This window comes from Dermacentor variabilis, chromosome 3, assembly GCF_050947875.1.
Source record: "Dermacentor variabilis isolate Ectoservices chromosome 3, ASM5094787v1, whole genome shotgun sequence".
NCBI classification, from domain to species: Eukaryota; Metazoa; Arthropoda; class Arachnida; order Ixodida; family Ixodidae; genus Dermacentor; species Dermacentor variabilis.
In genome coordinates, this window is record NC_134570.1 from 31,586,155 (window position 1) to 31,604,252 (window position 18,098).

At 46.0% G+C, this 18,098-nt stretch overlaps 1 protein-coding gene across 1 annotated transcript in view; it reads left to right on the top strand.

Moving 5' to 3' along the window:
• Nucleotides 1-403: 403 nt before the first annotated feature.
• Nucleotides 404-18,098, top strand: part of Tmtc2 (Transmembrane O-mannosyltransferase targeting cadherins 2) — a 376,982-nt gene continuing 359,287 nt past the window's right edge. The window contains exon 1 of the mRNA XM_075684664.1: nucleotides 404-511. The gene's annotated coding sequence lies outside the window, so the exon portion shown is untranslated. The remainder of the gene's footprint in view (nucleotides 512-18,098) is intronic.

The window sequence follows — 18,098 nt, forward strand, 5'->3', positions numbered from 1 at the left end:
CGCTCTGTGGCAACACCTCGCAGCCGACGACAGCTTGAACTGGTGTACTGGGCGGGGAAGGCCAAGCAGGCCCAGGTCCTTACTTCAGCCCAATCCCTCAGCCACCTCCGCCCTTCCCCCTCCCCCCCCCCTTTTTCGATAAAGTTTACCGCCACCAGCACTACCGCACACACGGGGCGCGTTCCTTGCGCGCCAGCGCGCCGACCAACAAGCTGGTGACAGCCAGTGACAGCGCGGTATGCGCCTCGCGCGCTGCTCGACGGTCGCCGTCTGTTTGCGACGCGTATTGAGTGGCGCAAGTAGCGCGTGACGACCGCCAAACGCGGCGCTTCGGGACAGCTCCCGAGTTGTTCGAGGACACACCCGGCACACGCCTTTTAGCGCCTTCGTATCGCGCAGGCCAAGGCACCTGTCGCGACGACCACCGTCGCTGCGTGCATCACGACGAGAACTGCGCACGCACCGGTAGAGGCACACGAGTTTCACAAGGCTCGCTTGGCAACCTCCTCGCGTACGTCGATCTCTTCGAAACATGATTGCGCACCTGTGTCCTCGACCCTCTTTTGCCACGAATGTATGTTTATAAGACGTTGCACCTTCTACTTGTTCTTCTCTCTCTCTCTCTCTCTCTCTTCGTTTTTTTTTTTGTCTTTTTATGGCAGTCTCGATTTTATGAGGTAGCACACGGGAATTTATTCGGCCCCATTTGCCTGCTGCAAAGTTCCCGGTACTAAATGACGCCTGGGTGTTTTGAAAGCGTGTTCCAGATCCGCCACCAGGGCTATAAGTGGCGCTGGCTAACAAACCCTGCGGTTAGATGCATCACACATGCACAAACACCCCAAAAGACACGACTGCCGCCGTGGTAGCTCACCGATAGAGCACCGCACGCGCAATGCGGAAGCTGAGGGTTCGGCTCCTTCCTGCGGCGGGTTGTCTTTTCGTACACTTTCATCTCCTTTTTCCTGATTATGTCTACATTTAAGTGAAAAAGAACAGTTCATTCCGCTATGTTATAAATATATGTACAGAATAGTTGTATGCCTATATGTACCCCTATACTAAGATCATTAATTACCCTAGCTTCACTGATTGTGCCGAACAAAAGTAGGGCCTTTTTGATGACCCTTACTTTTATTACATTTTTAACGTAGTAGCCGGGCTGCAATCTGTACATGTTAGCAGCACAAGGTAGGCGGATTCGCACCGTTATACATATGCAATGCCTCATCCTGGAAACCACAACAGTTTGCAGGCAGTTTACGTTTGCACGCTTCCTCACCTGAAAACAACTAAACACTTCATAATCATTGATCGTACGCCTAATGGTTGTGTGCTGCGAGCACACCATTTAGTCGATGATGTACTTGTTACCATTTATAATCAAACAGAATGGAGCAAAAGGGACACTCGTATTGATTGCGGGGATGTTCTACGTTAGTTACATGCTTTATGGGCCATGGCAAACGTTCTTAGCTTTTTTACCGCGCTCTTTTGGAACGCTAAACATAGAGTACGACACAGACGGAAGCGTGCCACGAGGAGTGTGATGAACAATACGCTCACCTTCTTTACACACAGGTTGTCGGCAAGAGATGGAGAGATGTAAACAAAGGGAAAGACCGGGTAGTTAAGCCGATCCCAATATCCAGTTTGCTAACGTGCGATGGGAGAGGTGTAGAAGGGAGGCATAAGATAGTTCTGATCTTATGAATGTCACCCGCCGTGGTTGCTCAGTGGCTATGGTGTTGGGCTGCTGAGCACGAGGTCGCGGGATCGAATCCCGGCCACGGCGGCCGCATTTCGATGGGGGTGAAATGCGAAAACACCCGTGTGCTTAGATTTAGGTGCACGTTAAAGAACCCCAGGTGGTCAAAATTTCCGGAGTCCTCCACTACGGCGTGCCTCATAATCAGAAAGTGGTTTTGGCACGTAAAACCCCAAATATTATCTTATGAATGTTTATCGCCCTGATTTGGTAGGACGTCAAGACAGTTTCAATATTATTATTATTATTGTTGAAAAAAACTGATACACTACGTCATTGTAATATTATGTCGAGGAAAGCAACTATTTATTTATTGCATTCTTTGTTGCATGACAACGTTCTCTCGCTGTTCAGCTGGCATGCAATTTTGCTGATAAACGCTTTAAGGGTAAAGTCGTTGACACGTCCTCAAGACGCAAGACATTTAAAATTAGTTGGCATTTTTATATTTAAGCTTAATCTTAAGTCCTCCTCAGCCAGTTAAACTAATTTTTGATTAGCATGAGCTTTCTCAGGCAAATTAATCACTAGCTTCAAGACAACATCTTTCTTCATGTTAACGTGACAACTGTCATCTCCATCAACATCCATATACGATGCGCCGCAGTTAATGAAGCATGCATTAACAAATATTTTCATCGGGAGACAGACAGACAGACAGACAGACAGACAGACAGACAGACAGACAGACAGACACAGACAGACAGACAGACAGACAGACAGACACAGACAGACACGGACAGACAGACAGACAGACAGACAGACAGACAGACAGACAGACAGACAGACAGACAGACAGACAGACAGACAGACAGACAGACAGACACAGACAGACAGACAGACAGACAGACAGACAGACAGACAGACAGACAGACAGACAGACAGACAGACAGACAGACAGACAAACACTGACACACATTCACAGACAGACAGACATAAATCGATACGATGTGATGCAAAAGCTAGTAAATACGCGTACAACTGTCTCGGAAACAACAGTGCTCAAAGTTTCTGGGGGCTCCCACGGAAACGCGGAAGCATTTCGAAGCAACCCGGTGACATTTAAGCTGACGCGTCTCGTCTTGACGTCCGCCTGGCTCTTCTTCCAACCGGGGGAGGAAGACGCGGCCAGCGATTGTTCCGCAAAAAAGAAGGGTCCTTTAACGACGACTACGTTGCCCAAGTACGACAACGGCGAGCGTGCGCACACGCTGTCGGGCAGCGTCACACGAAGCCCGCAATCAGCCGTTGCAACCGTGCCCTATTCTTTCTGTCTCGGCGTACCGCAGCGCTACTCCTCTGCGTCGTGCTGTGTCACCCCTAATGAGGCCCCATTGTTACAGGGCCGTTTCGGGCCGCAGTGATTCGCCGACGCTTCTTGCTCCGCGCGAGTTGTATCCCTAGAGATGGCCGTAGGCCGAGAACTGAGACGTTACTATTTCGGCTTCGCTCATGTACAAACATTCATTAAGTGTAGTATCTCCAGTGCTGCGCTTTGAGCGCCCTTGAGCACGCAGCCTATATATAGTACCTACCACTCTCGTCTTTTCGTTATTTTTTTTAAATAACGGAAGGATGACGCAACGGAAAATACAAATGCTGTCTTTTATTGATGTCCTCATTTGGTAAGTTTGAGGAACACAGATCATCCTGACGACAGGTTGCGACAGAAAGAAAAATGACAGACATAGAGTGATTGGAGAGAACAAGAGACGCTTTCTTTTATCGCGATAGCAATCATGAGAACACTCCAGGCAAATTCCTGCCATCGCCGTCGCCGTGATGTTCCGCATGAAGTCCGAGTACGATAAGATCCTATCGCGCCCCGCGGCCCCGTATGCTGTACGCGTGAAAGCGTTATACGTCGCGTAATGTCGTAGTTCCGAAGATGCGTTGAAGCTATAGAGGCATCACGGAGCATTCCCTGCCCGCTGATGCCGCTCTTGATCGCTCCAGCATTCTGAGTAGTGCCCAGGGTGATCGAGTGAGATCTGTTCTTGCTTATCTGCGCTTGGGTGACATCATGCTTGTTATTAGGTTGGTAAGCGAGTGTTTACTGCAATTTATACGTTCGACAACACTGCTAACCTTACTTCGCATAGCTGCCAAATAATTTGCTATCGTAATCGGTCCTTCGACTTTATGGCGAAACTGGAACCTTTTTGCAGGGAGTGCGGCAGACCGCTTTGTGTAAGGAAAGGGAGACATAAGAAGGAAAGAAGACAGGTGAAAGAAAAAAAAAGTATAGTTACGTCAAGAACTCCCCTTCTTCCCTCTCGCGCCTTATTTCTTGAGCATATGCTCGTGTCACTACTAACTAGGGTTGTCTAATCGCGTTTAATTTTTTTCCCTATGTAGATTCGCAATAATGTGCTATTTCTGTTTTTGTAGGCTGAAGGATGGACGGCAGCGCTGTCGTACCTCCTGCCCTTAGCCAAAACTGCATATACCTCAAACACTAAACAAAGCGACCTTTCCTTGAAACACTGTTTTCCTATTACCCAACTGTATATCCCTACACGTACCTTTTGCGATTTTCAACGTCAATTCCCGCCCCGAAAATCCCAAATGTTTATTTCTTGTGATGTTACCTAAATATGACGTATCATTACAAGCAGAGTAACATAGTACAATAGCCAGGTAATGAACGCCCACCGTTAGAGACGCGAAGTTGTATTTGTATGGTTGAAGGTAGCTCAAAGTAGGATGGATGCATAGGTGTTCAATTAGTGTGTGGAGAGCCAACCACTAATTTTCTGCAAGGGTTCACTTACAAGATGTCACAATTTATGTTAATTTATGACGCTATTGTTGAAGACCTACACGAAACAAGTCTGTTTGCTTTGAAAGAAAACTTCTGCCAGAGGAAAAATACGGCCAGAAAAATAAAAACTTACACATAAATGGAAAACACTTCAGGTTCAAATGCTGTCTTCAAGTTACACACGCAAGAGAACATGGACAACCGGAGACGCGCCTCGCAGGCTTCCAACCCTCTTCTCGTCTGCGTAGTTTCCGCTCCCTATATCGAGAACCTGAACTTGTTGCTCCAACACGATGCTACCAACTGGAAAGTGAAGCCCCTATAGGAGGAAAGAAACGTTTACTTGGGACGTGTTCGCTGTAGGAGCGCAGACGTGGCTACAAGGTAGGCACCTCAGCGCCGCTCTAACAATGCTGACACACGCATGTATTTTCTGAATAGCGCTCCTCTCTGTCAAGTTCATTTTTACAAGTATCTCGGCCTTTACATCACTCACAATCTACCATGGCACAAGCATGTTGAATTTGTAACTTCTAACGCTAATCGCACGCTAGGCTATCTACGCAGAAACTTTTACGCCGTTCCTGCATCTTTAAAACTGACGCTCTACAAAACACTTGTTCGATCAAAATTAGAATATGCCTCCGCCATCTGGGATCCCCCTCAAGTATCACTAACCCTCTCCCTCGAAGCCATTCAGAACCGCGCGTCACGCTTTATTCTATCCAATTACTCTCGTCCTGCTAGCGTAACACTCATGAAGCAAACCCTTAACATACCGGAACTTTCAGTAGGTCGTGCATACAGTCGCCTCTGCCTTTTCCACAAGATTTACCACAACCCGGCATAAAAAGAAAAATTTCTTACTCCTCCTTCCTACATTTCATCCCGCAGCGATCACCTTCATAAAGTTTCCGTGCCATTTTGTCGCACGAACGCGTACTATTACTCTTTTTTACCTCGCACCTGCAATGACTGGAACCACCTCCCCACATCGGTCGCTACTATTATAGACTCATCGAGGTTCAAGACTGCTGTTTTCCGTGCCATCTAACAAATATATTATTCATTGATCTGCATTCTTTTTCTGTGTATATGTACCACCCCTTTCTGTAGTGCCTACGGGCCTTGAAAGTATTTAAAATAAATAAAAATAAATAAAAAGGGGGGCAGCGACGCGCCTGCAGCTCCTTCTGTGTGAGCGGCAGGACCAGTGGCGTAGCCAGAAATATACTCATTTCAGGGATGGGAGGTTCTACCACTCATCCCCGGCCTTCACCTCTCTCTCTCTCTCTCTCTCTCTCTATATATATATATATATATATATATATATATATATATATATATATATATATATATATATATATATATATATATATATATATATATTTGTGTGTGTGTGTGTGTGTGTTTGTGTGTGTGTGTGTGTGTGTGTGTGTGTGTGTGTGTGTGTGTGTGTGTGTGTGTGTGTGTGTGTGTGTGTGTGTGTGTGTGTGTGTGTGTGTGTGTGTGTGTGTGTTGTACACCGCGCAAAGCACCCTCCTAGCGCTCCCCAGACAACACTGCTTTATCAACAAGGATGCACATTTTTGCGTTGCCAAAAAACTTTGCTTAGCTACTGACATAATCCTTTCATTGCTAAAGCATACGTCCACTTCACATCAGATTATGATACCATCATTATGTTATCTTTACAAATTATGGTATTAAAACACCAATATTTAGTTTATGAATTCATCACCTTGGTTCTGTCTAGCTTGGCATTTGCATATTTTTGTACCTTGGTGCATGATAGTTGTTTACATATATTGTGTGTGTAGGGTACGCTTCGGCATAGCCAGGTGGGGGTGGGCTGCTCTGCCTTATCCCCCCCCCCCCCGGGAAACGCTGGAGGTGGCTTGGGCCCCGGAACACCTCCTCCCCCCCCCCCCCCTTAGTCGGCGCCTATGCGCTTGAGCATGTAACATTCAGAACCGAAACAGTAAGTTCGAAGTTGGGGCTTAGCCTAATGCTTCCTATCAACAATTCCAATATCGTGGTATACGTTGCCCATAAATAGAACGGGTATAACGGAACACATGTAGAGTGCACACAGACTGGAAAGTATTTCAGAGCGCACACGCATTAAGCCCCCGAGCTGTGCGATGCGTCAGACGTTATTACACTTTTGCGATCATTAGGTTCCAAAGACCCGAACCCGCAGCTGGCGTGGACCGTTGCCCGATGGCGAACACAGCAAAAGCGCACTCGCCGGGCGGACCCGAGTCGAATTGCAATCTATTTTCGGGGCTCGACGCCGCCGCTATGCGCTTGCATGCAGAACGCATGTGGACTATGCAGGCTCGCACCAGTGGCCGAAGTATATAGTACAGTATACGCCGAGTACGCGTATAGTTCGCAGGGCACGCATGCTGCAGATTTCCATCTCTCATTACACAGCATGACGGTCGTCTGCTCGCGCACGCAGGTTACACGGTGATTTGTTCCCGCGGGGCCTTCTGTTCTTCATTGTCGTCTGCTGCCGTTCGGTGCCCCGATTCGGCTTCCAATGGACCTTTCTGCACAAGACTTTTGGTTTGTTCTTTTGGAAATCGATCCCCCTGACGTGTGCACCCAGCGTACGCCTGTGTGATTCTGGGAATGGGGGCTTGTCAAGCAATCAAGCTTCGATCGTAGTGTGTCTGGTGTGTATGTGTGTGTGAAGGGGGGGGGGGGGTGCGCAGTGGGTGGTGTGGCGTATAGATTGCTTTGTATATTTATTTATATTTTTTTAGAAGCCGACGTGAATCTCGCGTGGCACATTGACTTGTTACGCGGAAGCGCGTGGGGATTGACCGGGGCGTCGGCGCCCGCGCTGCAGGAACTCGCCGAATGTGATCTTCGCTGTGATCATGATTGTCAGAAGCGGCACAATTAAATTAACCGCGGTCACCGTATCATCTTCTACGGGTCTCCGATTACAACAGAAGTGCGTCGACAGAACCTATCATATGATTCCATCTATACATCTCTGTTGCCCATCGACCGGGTCGCCGAGTTGCCATTGCAGTAATATTGTCGCTAAATTTAGCGACTTTTCGGTCTGTAGCGACGAAATGTTCCATTTAGCGACGTGCAGCCTTTCTTTAATAACGTAACGGAGAAATTTGCGACATTTTATAGCTACTTTGCCGGTAAGAAATGTTGCTTCAGAAGTGACTTTCTAGAAAACAGTTTTTTAATAAAAAGCATACGAAAAGACGGCCGAATTGCCTGTACGGCGCGTGGGTTATCTGACCATAATGAAGCTGCGGTAGTTCGCAGTTGCGGAATCTATACGCTGCGCTTCCTTGCGCCGAACCAAACATGCGCTCCAAAAAAGCGGCGTCCTTTTCTAATTTATTTATTTATAAGACCCTCAGAATGAGTCTTATAGCGAGCGCTTCGGGTGCAGCAGTTTCACTAATTAAATTTTGTTTTGTGGTGGTCGTTCGGAAGCGCAGCGGCAATTTAAATCGCCAACCATTTTTGAAATGTTAATACTTATATATATATATATATATATATATATATATATATATATATATATATATATATATATATATATATATATATATATATATATATATATATATATATATATATATATATATATATATATATCCATAGTGGCTATGGTGTGTGGCTGTTAAGCACGAGGTCGCAGGTGGGGGGCTGAATGCAAGGGGGGCGAATTGCGAAAAGGCCCATGCACTTAGATTTTAGGTGCACGTTACAGAACCCCAGGTGGCCCAAATTATTCCGAAGTTCCCCCCAATGCGGCGTGCCTCATAATCAGATCGTGGTTTTGGCACGTAAAGCCCCATAATGTAATTAATCCTTTAGAGATCAGCTTCCGCGCGCTTTCTCTCAGGGGACGAGCTCGCGAACCTACATGTGATGTTTTGGAAGCGGCACCGGTGTGGCTCGTTGATTGCCTCTGCGCAAGAGACGAGTGCCGCGTGGTGAACAGATTCGTCGTGTGCAAGTGTCTATCGATCACCGCTTATTGGTATATGTACCGCGCGTTTCTTGCAACGATGATGCCAGATTATTAAATGCGATTGGAGATGATCACTTTTGCTGAACTGCAGCTCTAGCAGCGGCGGACGTGAAGTATCGCACGGTAGTTTCCGGTAACGTAATTATGTAACGAAATTTCACTGACTTCTTATTTGTTGACTTTAAGGAGCCTCTCTTTAAAGCTGAAGTGAGCCAATACCCTATTCATAACTTTTTTTGGCTAAAATCTTTGTGCTTTGCACCAGTGTCATGAAATACGGACTAAATATATTCAGCGAAAGGCATTGCTGTTCCGGTTATTCTGTTCGCGCGCTGTCAAAAAAGAAAATGAAACGACGCACAAGAAAAGTGGCCTCAATATCGCAATTACAAAGTTCTTCATGTATAGTTAATAAAATCAAGGTCGATAGGTGAAGCTTTGTTCGATAGTAATCATTCTCGCGATTATCGCGCAAATCCTATTGTCCGCCGCTGCTACAGAGTTTCGTCACCAGATGTTTTCTTTTCCTCTCGATTACTTTTAATAATCTGAGGGAGCCGTCTCTGAAACGCGACTCATTTGCACCGCCATGCTTGTATTTATTTTTTTTATGAAACACCTGTAAATTATTTTTCTCCTCTGTTATTTATGGTCACTCATGTGCAGGTCATGAACTACCAGGTTTCTCCAGTTGAGTGCCATCTGTGCGGTTTAACCGAGCTCAGATTGGTCGACCTTGACTGATCGAAGAAGGCACCACTGTAGGTTAAATGAGGCGTACAACTCCTGCGGTGGCGAAGAGGTAGAGCATCCGCCTCGCGTGCAAGAGGACCGTGGTTCGAGTCCCGGTGCCGCGCAATTTTCCACCAGATTAAAAAAAACCTCCGTGTGTTGATAAAATTGCATAAACAGGCCTGGAGTGCGGCCTGATCCCGGTGACCACAACCGGTAACGCACTCTCTCACCAGAGCAGGATCGGCCACCCTGGTGCAGTACTTGGCCACAACCTCCTATATGAACACAACAATCAAACCCCGGCCCTCAGTCCCCAGCAGCCGCGAAGCAACTGACCACGGCGGCGGTCAGACCTGCGACGCAGCAGAGAAGGCTAAGAATCCCTGGTTCCGGACAGGCCGCCACTAGAATCTGAACCTGGCAACGTTTAACGTTAGAACATTATCTAGTGAGGCGAGTCTAGAAGTGTTATTGGAGGAATCAGAGGGTAGTAAATGGGATATAATAGGGCTCAGTGAGGTTAGGAGGACAAAAGAAGCATATACAGTGCTAAAAAGCGGGCACGTCCTGTGCTACCGAAGCTTAGCGGAGAGACGAGAACTAGGAGTAGGATTCCTGATTAATAAGGATATAGTTCGTAACATACAGGAATTCTATAGCATTAACGAGAGGGTGGCAGGTCTTGTTGTGAAACTTAATAAGCGGTACAAATTGAAGGTTGCACAGGTCTACGCCCCTACAGCCAGTCATGATGACCACGAAGTAGAAAGCTTCTATGAAGACGTGGAATCGGCGATGGGTAAAATCAAAACAAAATTCACTATACTGATGGCCGACTTCAATGCCAGAGTAGGCAAGAAGCAGGCTGGAGACAAGTCAGTGGGGGAATATGGCATAGGCTCTAGGAATAGCAGGGAAGATTTATTAGTAGAGTTTGCAGAACAGAATAATATGCGGATAATGACTACCTTCTTCCGCAGGCGGGATAGCCGAAAGTGGACGTGGAGGAGCCCAAATGACGAGACTAGAAATGAAATAGGCTTCATACTCTACGCTACCTCTGGCATCATACAAGATGTGGACGTGCTCGGCAAGGTGCGCTGCAGTGACCATAGGATGGTAACGACTCGAATTAGACTAAACTTAAGGAAGGATCGGAAGAAACTGATACATAAGAAGCCAATCAATAAGTTAGCGGTAAGAGGGAAACTAGAGGAATTCCGGATCAAGCTACAGAGCAGGTATTCGGCTTTAACTCAGGAAGAGGACCTTAGTGTTGAAGCAATGAACGGCAATCTTATGGGCATCATTAAGGAGTGTGCAATGGAAGTCGGTGGTAGCTTCGTTAGACAAGATACCAGTCAGCTATCGCAGGAGACAAAAGATATGATTAAGAAACGCCAATGTATGAAAGCCACTAACTCTACAGCTAGAATAGAACTGGCAGAACTTTCGAAGTTAATCAACAAGCGTAAGACAGCTGACATAAGGAACTATTATATGGATAGAATTGAACATGCTCTCAGGAAGAGATGAAGCCTAAAAGCAGTGAAGAAGAAACTAAGAATAGGCAAGAATAATATGTATGCGTTAAGAGACAAAGCCGGCAATATCACTACTAATATGGATGAGATAATTCAAGTGGCTGAGGAGTTCTATAGGTATTTGTACAGTATCAGTGGAACCCACGACGATAATGGAAGAGAGAATAATCTAGAGGAATTTGAAATCCCACAAGTAACGCCGGAAGAAGTAAGGAACGCCTTGGGAGCTATGCAAAGGGGGAAGGCAGCTGCGGAGGTTCAGGTAACAGCAGATTTGTTGAAGGATGGTGGGCAGATTGTTCCACAAAAACTGGCGACCCTGTATACGCAGTGCCTCATGACCTCGAGCGTATCGGTATCTTGGAAGAACGCTAACATAATCCTAATCCATAAGAAAGGGGACGCCAAAGACTTGAAAAATTATAGACCGATCAGCTTACTGTCCGTTGCCTACAAAGTATTTACTAAGGTAATCGCAAATAGAATCAGGAACACCTTAGACTTCTGTCATCCAAAGGACCAGGCAGTATTCCGTAAAGGCTACTCAACAATAGACCATATTGACACTATCAATCAGTTGATAGAGAAACGTGCGAAATATAACCAACCCTTATATATAGCTTTCATTGATTACGAAAAAGCGTTTGATTCGGTCGAAACCTCAGCAGTCATGGAGGCATTACGGAATCAGAGTGTAGACGAGCCGTATGTAAAAATACTGTAAGACAGCGACTCCACAGCCACCGTAGTCTTCCATAAAGAAAGCGACAAAATCCCAATAAAGAAAAGTGTCAGGCAGGGAGATGCGACCTCTCCAATGCTATTCACAGCGTGTTTACAGGAGGTATCGAGGGACCTGGATTGGGAAGAATTGAGGATAAGAGTTAATTGAGAATACCTTAGTAACTTGCGATTCACTGATGATATTGCCTTGCTCAGTAACTCAGGGGACCAATTGAAACGCATGCTCAGTGACCTGGAGAAGCAAAACGGAAAGGTGGGTCTAAAAATTCATCTGCAGAAAACTAAAGTAATGTTTAACAGTCTCGGAAGAGAACAGCAGTTTACGATAGGTAGCGAGGCACTGGAAGTGGTAAGGTAATAGATCTACTTAGGGCAGGTAGCGACCGCGGATCCGGATAATGAGACTGAAATAATCAGAAGAATAAGAATGGGCTGGGGTGCGTTTGGCAGGCATTCTGAGATCATGAACAGCAGGTTGCCATTATCCCTCAAGAGGAAAGTGTATAACAGCTGTGTCTTACCAGTACTCACGTACGGGGCAGACACCTGGAGGCTTACGAAAAGGGTTCTACTTAAATTGAGGACGACGCAACGAGCTATGGAAGGAAGAATGACGGGTGTAACGTTAAGGTATAAAAAAAGAGCAGATTGGGGTGAGGGAACAAAGGCGAGTTAATGACATCTTAGTTGAAATGAAGAAAAAGAAATGGGGCATGGGCACGACATGTAATGAGGAGGGAAGATAACCGATGGTCATTCAGGGTTACGGACTGGATTCCGTGGGCGGCCGAAAGTTAGGTGGGCTGATGAGATTAAGAAGTTTGCAGGCACAACATGGCCACAATTACTACATGACCAGGGTAGTTGGAGAAATATGGGCGAGGCCTTTGCCCTGCAGTGGGCGTAACCAGGATGATGATGATGATGATGATGATGATGGTGATGATGATGATGATGATGATTGTGTTACTTGAGTTTGCAGTACGAAAAGACTACAGTGAATGCCGAAATACCGCGATTGCGTTTTCTAGAAGCAGCGAAGTCTTTTTTTTTTTCAGTTGTATGCTGAGCGCTGTAAAAGAAAGCACACTGCTCTTCCTCATTTTGCTTCAAGAAAGAAACATGTGGCATACCTTGTGAACGCTGATGTGCACGAAAATAAGCATTGCGCGAGAATAAAGTTGGGACCCGTACGCGGTGCACAAACATTGCATGGGATTACACGTTGCGTAGCTTGAAAACAAACACAGTTGTGCGCATCGCATTTAGTCGTACAGGATCCTATACACATCGCTGCACTAAAGTTTTGCTTCACATAGTAGATTCCAGTAGGTGCGTCGGATGTGCATCTTTTTTTTTTTTTATATTGCAAACGTTGATGCGTAAAATTTTTTTACTGTATTCTAGGCTGCAATAAACGTAATTCGCTTCCTGCGAATAGATTCTTGTGCACTATCGTATACGGAGGTCACTGCATAAGTATCGCGAAACGTTTACCGGGAGTGCACGCAATTTACCGTACGCGTGCAATTTGCGCTTTGGTTTTCGCAGGCATTCGTCTGATGTTCATTAGTCGCGTCGAACGAGAAGAAAAAAATACAGTAGTAATTTAGTCCGAAACGAGTTTGCTTTACCCAACGTGGCGTCGTCATGACGACCCGTTTTCTGCTGACTGCGTCAGAGGTTACTCGCAGCGGCGTCGACTTGATCCTCGGTGAAGGTCAGGTGGATAATGTGCTTTGGTGAAATATGTATAATGTCCCGCCGGATTCATTATGCGCATCGTACCTCGCCGGCTTCATTTGTTCTCGCGTTTTTGTTTGTCTGGCGCATTAATAATTCATCTTTTCATATGGCGCTCGTACTGCTTCCTAAGATGAAGCTGTCTTTCTTTTTTTTTTCTTTTTGGCAGCAACGTTCACTGCTGATTTCATCTCGACGCCTGTTTATAAAACAGCCCTACTAACAACGCACCTATGCCAGTCAGCGTATTTATGAAGTCCTTACTGATAGCATCAAAGTGCGGCTGTGTACTTTGTTTTTATTTCTTGTATATATTTGTAAGCGCTCGTGTCAAAAGAAAGATATCACGCGAGTGCCATGCGATATCACTTCCGGAAGCCTCTTGGGACATATTTTATGCATTGTTATCGCAGTCCTCATTTAAATATATATTCATAAAAGCGTCGCGTGGTGAACGCTATCTGCAAGGCGAATACAGAGTTTTACGCCTACCTCAGTACGGAATCGTGCTGCATGAAGGTTGGTTAGCATACAATACACTAGAGTTGGGGTAATTTCGATGCAGGGTAAGGGATTCTGTAGGCTAGATTGAAAGTAGATGGCGGTGTGATGATTTATTGAAGAAAATCGATCGATCGCCGGAGTAGTTAGGGCTGGTTCACCGGACAAGCCACCGGAAGAAAGACACAGATGTCGGGGACCCGCTTGCGAGAAGTGTACCCTCACCCGCCGCGGTTGCTTAGCGCCTATGGCGTTGCGATGCTAAGCACGAGGTTGCGCGATCGAATCCCGGCGGCTGCATTTAGATGACGGCGAAATGCAGAAACGCTCGCGATCCGTGCATTGCGTGCACTTTAAAGGACCCCAGGCGGTCGAAATAAATCCGGAGCCCCTGAGTACAGCGTGCTTCATATTGAGATCGTGGTTTTGGCACGTAAGACCCCAGAATCTAATTTTAAATTTAAGAAAGTATACCCTCGTGGATTATCGCGTGAAACTATACTTGATTAACGGTCGCTTACCTTATACAATAGCCGGACGATGAAAGCCGGAAAAGAGATGCAGGTAACAAGCAAGAACATTTGAGTTTTTGCACTGCGAAATCACCTTCGTCGAGAGATCAAATTCCTCAATACACAAAAAAGAAAAAGAGGGAAAAGGTCAGGTCGGTTGGTGACCATCAAGGACACAAATCCGAAATTTCACTGCGCGTACGTCTTAAACAGACTAATTATACCCGCCGTGGCAGTGTTGTGACATTAGAGGACGTAACCCACAGCCGCTCACCTATGCCGAGACTTTGGGTCTGGAACACCACCGCTGCCACCACTGTTGAAAAGTCTCAAGGGGATGCGCTCGACAAGTTTGTAGGGTTGGACTGACAGCGTGTCGATGAACCGCATCGTCATCATTTGCCGCTAAAGCGATCAGACCGATATATATATATATATATATATATATATAGAGAGAGAGAGAGAGAGAGAGAGTCTCGGAGTTCACGAAGTGCCAGAAGACTGAACAACGGATTATGAGCGACGCCGTAGTGAAGGGTTCTGGTTTAATTTTTACCACGTAGGATTATTCAACGCACGACAGAGCATGGTATGCGAAGAACATTGTATTCAGCTCCCATTTGGGAGAGTACCATCGGGACTCGAACCAGTGACCACCAGCCTAGCAGGACAAGGCCACAAACACTCAGCCACTTCGATCGTTTCCCCAGTTATCGCTATCCATTCAATGGTTCTATATGCAAAGGAAATAAATTATTTTAAAGAATGTTAAATCCAATGTCATACACATTGGGTACTACAGATATCCGAAACTACGCCATTCCATTCGCTGGAATCGAAAAAAAAAAAGACGATGAACTGACGTAATGTACTTTTTTTCTTCTTGCGCCTATGTATGGCAGCAAGAAGCTCGAACTGTGTAATACATATATTTCATTACTAAAACACCTTCAGAGTAAGCACCCCCGCCCCCAACCCCAATCACAACATCACATCCCTACATTTGGCTTCAGTCCTCTCCCGCCGCCATATTTCACTTCGCGACGTAAGCGTACATTACCCGAATATACGGCGTTCTCGAGCGCCCAGCCTAGCCCTTTCGTAACAAAAAAAGGAAACAAAAAAGTCAGCCAGCTGGGCGTCAATATTTTTTCTCAATTTCTACTTTTCGTGTGTACTTCCCGCTGTATACGCTCGTGCACAAGCCCAACGTTGCTTCCTCCTTACCCACTTTGGTATTTTTCGTGTTTATCCAGGTTGCCAAGTTATCAGGTATATTTGTTGACATAAGTCTGACCGAGGTGCGCACACATCGAGAGTTTACAAAGCCTCTCTCTCTATCTTTTTTTTTTTTCGTGTTGCGTGCTTGTTCGCTTCTTCTTCTTCTTCTTCCCTGCAGTTCCAGCCTTCCACCACTACGTGTCAGCCCGCGCCGCAGCATGGCCTTTCGGCGAACGCTCGCTGATATTTGGCTCACAGAGCTTGTAAAAATAAACACTCCTCGGTCGTGACGCGAAGGAAAAAAAAAAAACAGAAACGACCGTCGACGACGATGACGCCGCGTTGCGTGTCGAACGTGGGGCTCGAGCTCGGGGCGGGCGCGGGGGGGAGATCGAACATAGCTCGCGTCTTGTCGTCACCCGCCGCTGGAGGACCTTTAGCGGCCGAGCTCTGCGTACACGTGGAGCGAAACGATATTGGCTCTAAAAATAAAGCGTATATCTATCTGTGGGCTTGGGAGACGGGCGCTGGAGAGCGGGGGGTCGGCGAAGAATTATTGGAAAGGTGGGGTGAACCGGGCCGAAAGTGGGGGTCTTCACTTTGCCGTAAGGGGCCCGCACGACAGCGCGAATGTTATGCTATTTCGGTTTTTTTTTTCGTTTTTCGTTTCTTTCTTTTTTTTGGGGGGAGGGGGGCGGGGGAATGTAACATCGTAAGAAAGTACTATGTTAGAAGATGGCGCGTTGTAATCGCGGTAGTCTGTCGGTGATTGGTTCTGATTGATTTATTTGGACGAAATTGAAAGTGTTGACAACTATAATCTAATGCCGGCTTTTCCGCAAGTGATGAACAGTTTAACGATCAAAGGATGATAATATGAGGTGATATAAAAACGTTCCCATAATAAGAGTTTGCTAGCGTGCTTAAAACAATAAAGACAGCGTCAAAACGGCCAATTTTGCAGTTTATGCGATTGCACGCATGTCTCCCAGTCCAATTAGACAAAATAAATAAATACAACAGAAGAACAGGAATAAGGTTGTTCATATTTAGGTATAATATCACTTTCATTTAAAGGAAAAACGTTTAGAGAAGTTTGCTGTAAGGACGCATTGCTGCATGGTCCAAGCAGCTTCTATGCATTCAAAGGACGATCGTCAAGGCGATTCATTGAGGATCTTAAAGGGGACGCATCTTTGCTTCTCAAACTTGGGAAAGCTTATGAGAACGTCTTCTGCCATGAATTGAGTGATTAGGGCATCTTGGATGGCTGTCGAGGTGGTTTCTATTTTAACAGAGTGCTGAAGATCCATATTACAGCTGTGCATATTTGTGAAACATTCATTCAAGACTGATTTCATGCGTTTGACGAGAAGTGGTATGTTAGTACGAGAGGTAACGAAGGCCAAGCTTGCCTTTAATGAATTTCACGTCGAAACGTCAGTGCGTGTTCGTCAATTGCAAGATATTTTTTCGTATTCGGGCCGTTCTAGTGAATAAAAAATTTCAGGATTTCTTTTTCCATCTTTAAGTAAACTCTGGCATAATGGTCAGAGTTTGTTAAGTTAATCTTACAGATTTAGGGCATAAGTGATAGCCATTTGTGGCAGTGGCTGAACCTCGAAGACTTTGGGAAAGTGGCTCTAACTACGAAGAAAGCGCCTGATATTGTCAGGATGCCTCTGTCTCTCTCTTTTACTTTTTTTTTTCTTTGAATTTCGTTTCGTCTCTCTTTCAACTTCAATTCCCTTTGGCTCCTTACTACAGCACGAGTTGGCCTGCCTGCCGGTTTCACGTTATGGTTGCTGTTGCAGCCTCAAAACACGCACTGGCTAACTTGTCTGTCTTTGACCTTCTTCTTCCGCTTCTCTCTATGAAGTTCTGATGTGGTTGAGCGTCGCTGCTAATCAGAGGCGAAGTCGTTTGGATATAAAGAATTAGTTACATTACAAATGAGCCTCGAGACAGTAGGCGTATGAATCCACAAGGTCGTTCCAAGCGTACCCCAGCGTAGGGTAGCCAACCAGACTATTGACTGGTTAACATCCCTGCCTTCCTGTATTACTCTCTCTCTCTATCTCTCCAAGCAGAAAGGACCAAGCTAGATGGATCAACGTGGCTGCGCATCGTTGCCTTGCCGGCTGAACCACCAAACATACAATAAAATTTTGGTTTTCGCTATAGCTGGTTCGTTTCGTTAGTACAGGCAGGGCAGCGCGGAGGAAAAAAAGGAATAATAAAGAAAGACAAACACCACGGACGACGTAGGGACTTGCAAATGAGGACGGGAGCGTACACCATGTTACGTGAGGGTTTTCCCTGGCCATATTCGCATGAAACATTGTAATAGACATGTTTGGCAGCAGCAACGCCGTGACGTAGCATAAAGAAATGTGTGTCACGCGGCGAAGTACTGCTTTGCGGATATTGGCTGCCGCAAAAGCGACGACGTCTACAAGGTCGCTGATGTCATTCCTGTCAACGGCAGCCTCATTATCAGTAGCTGCCCGCAATGAACTCATCGAAACCCTCATACAGTGTTGTA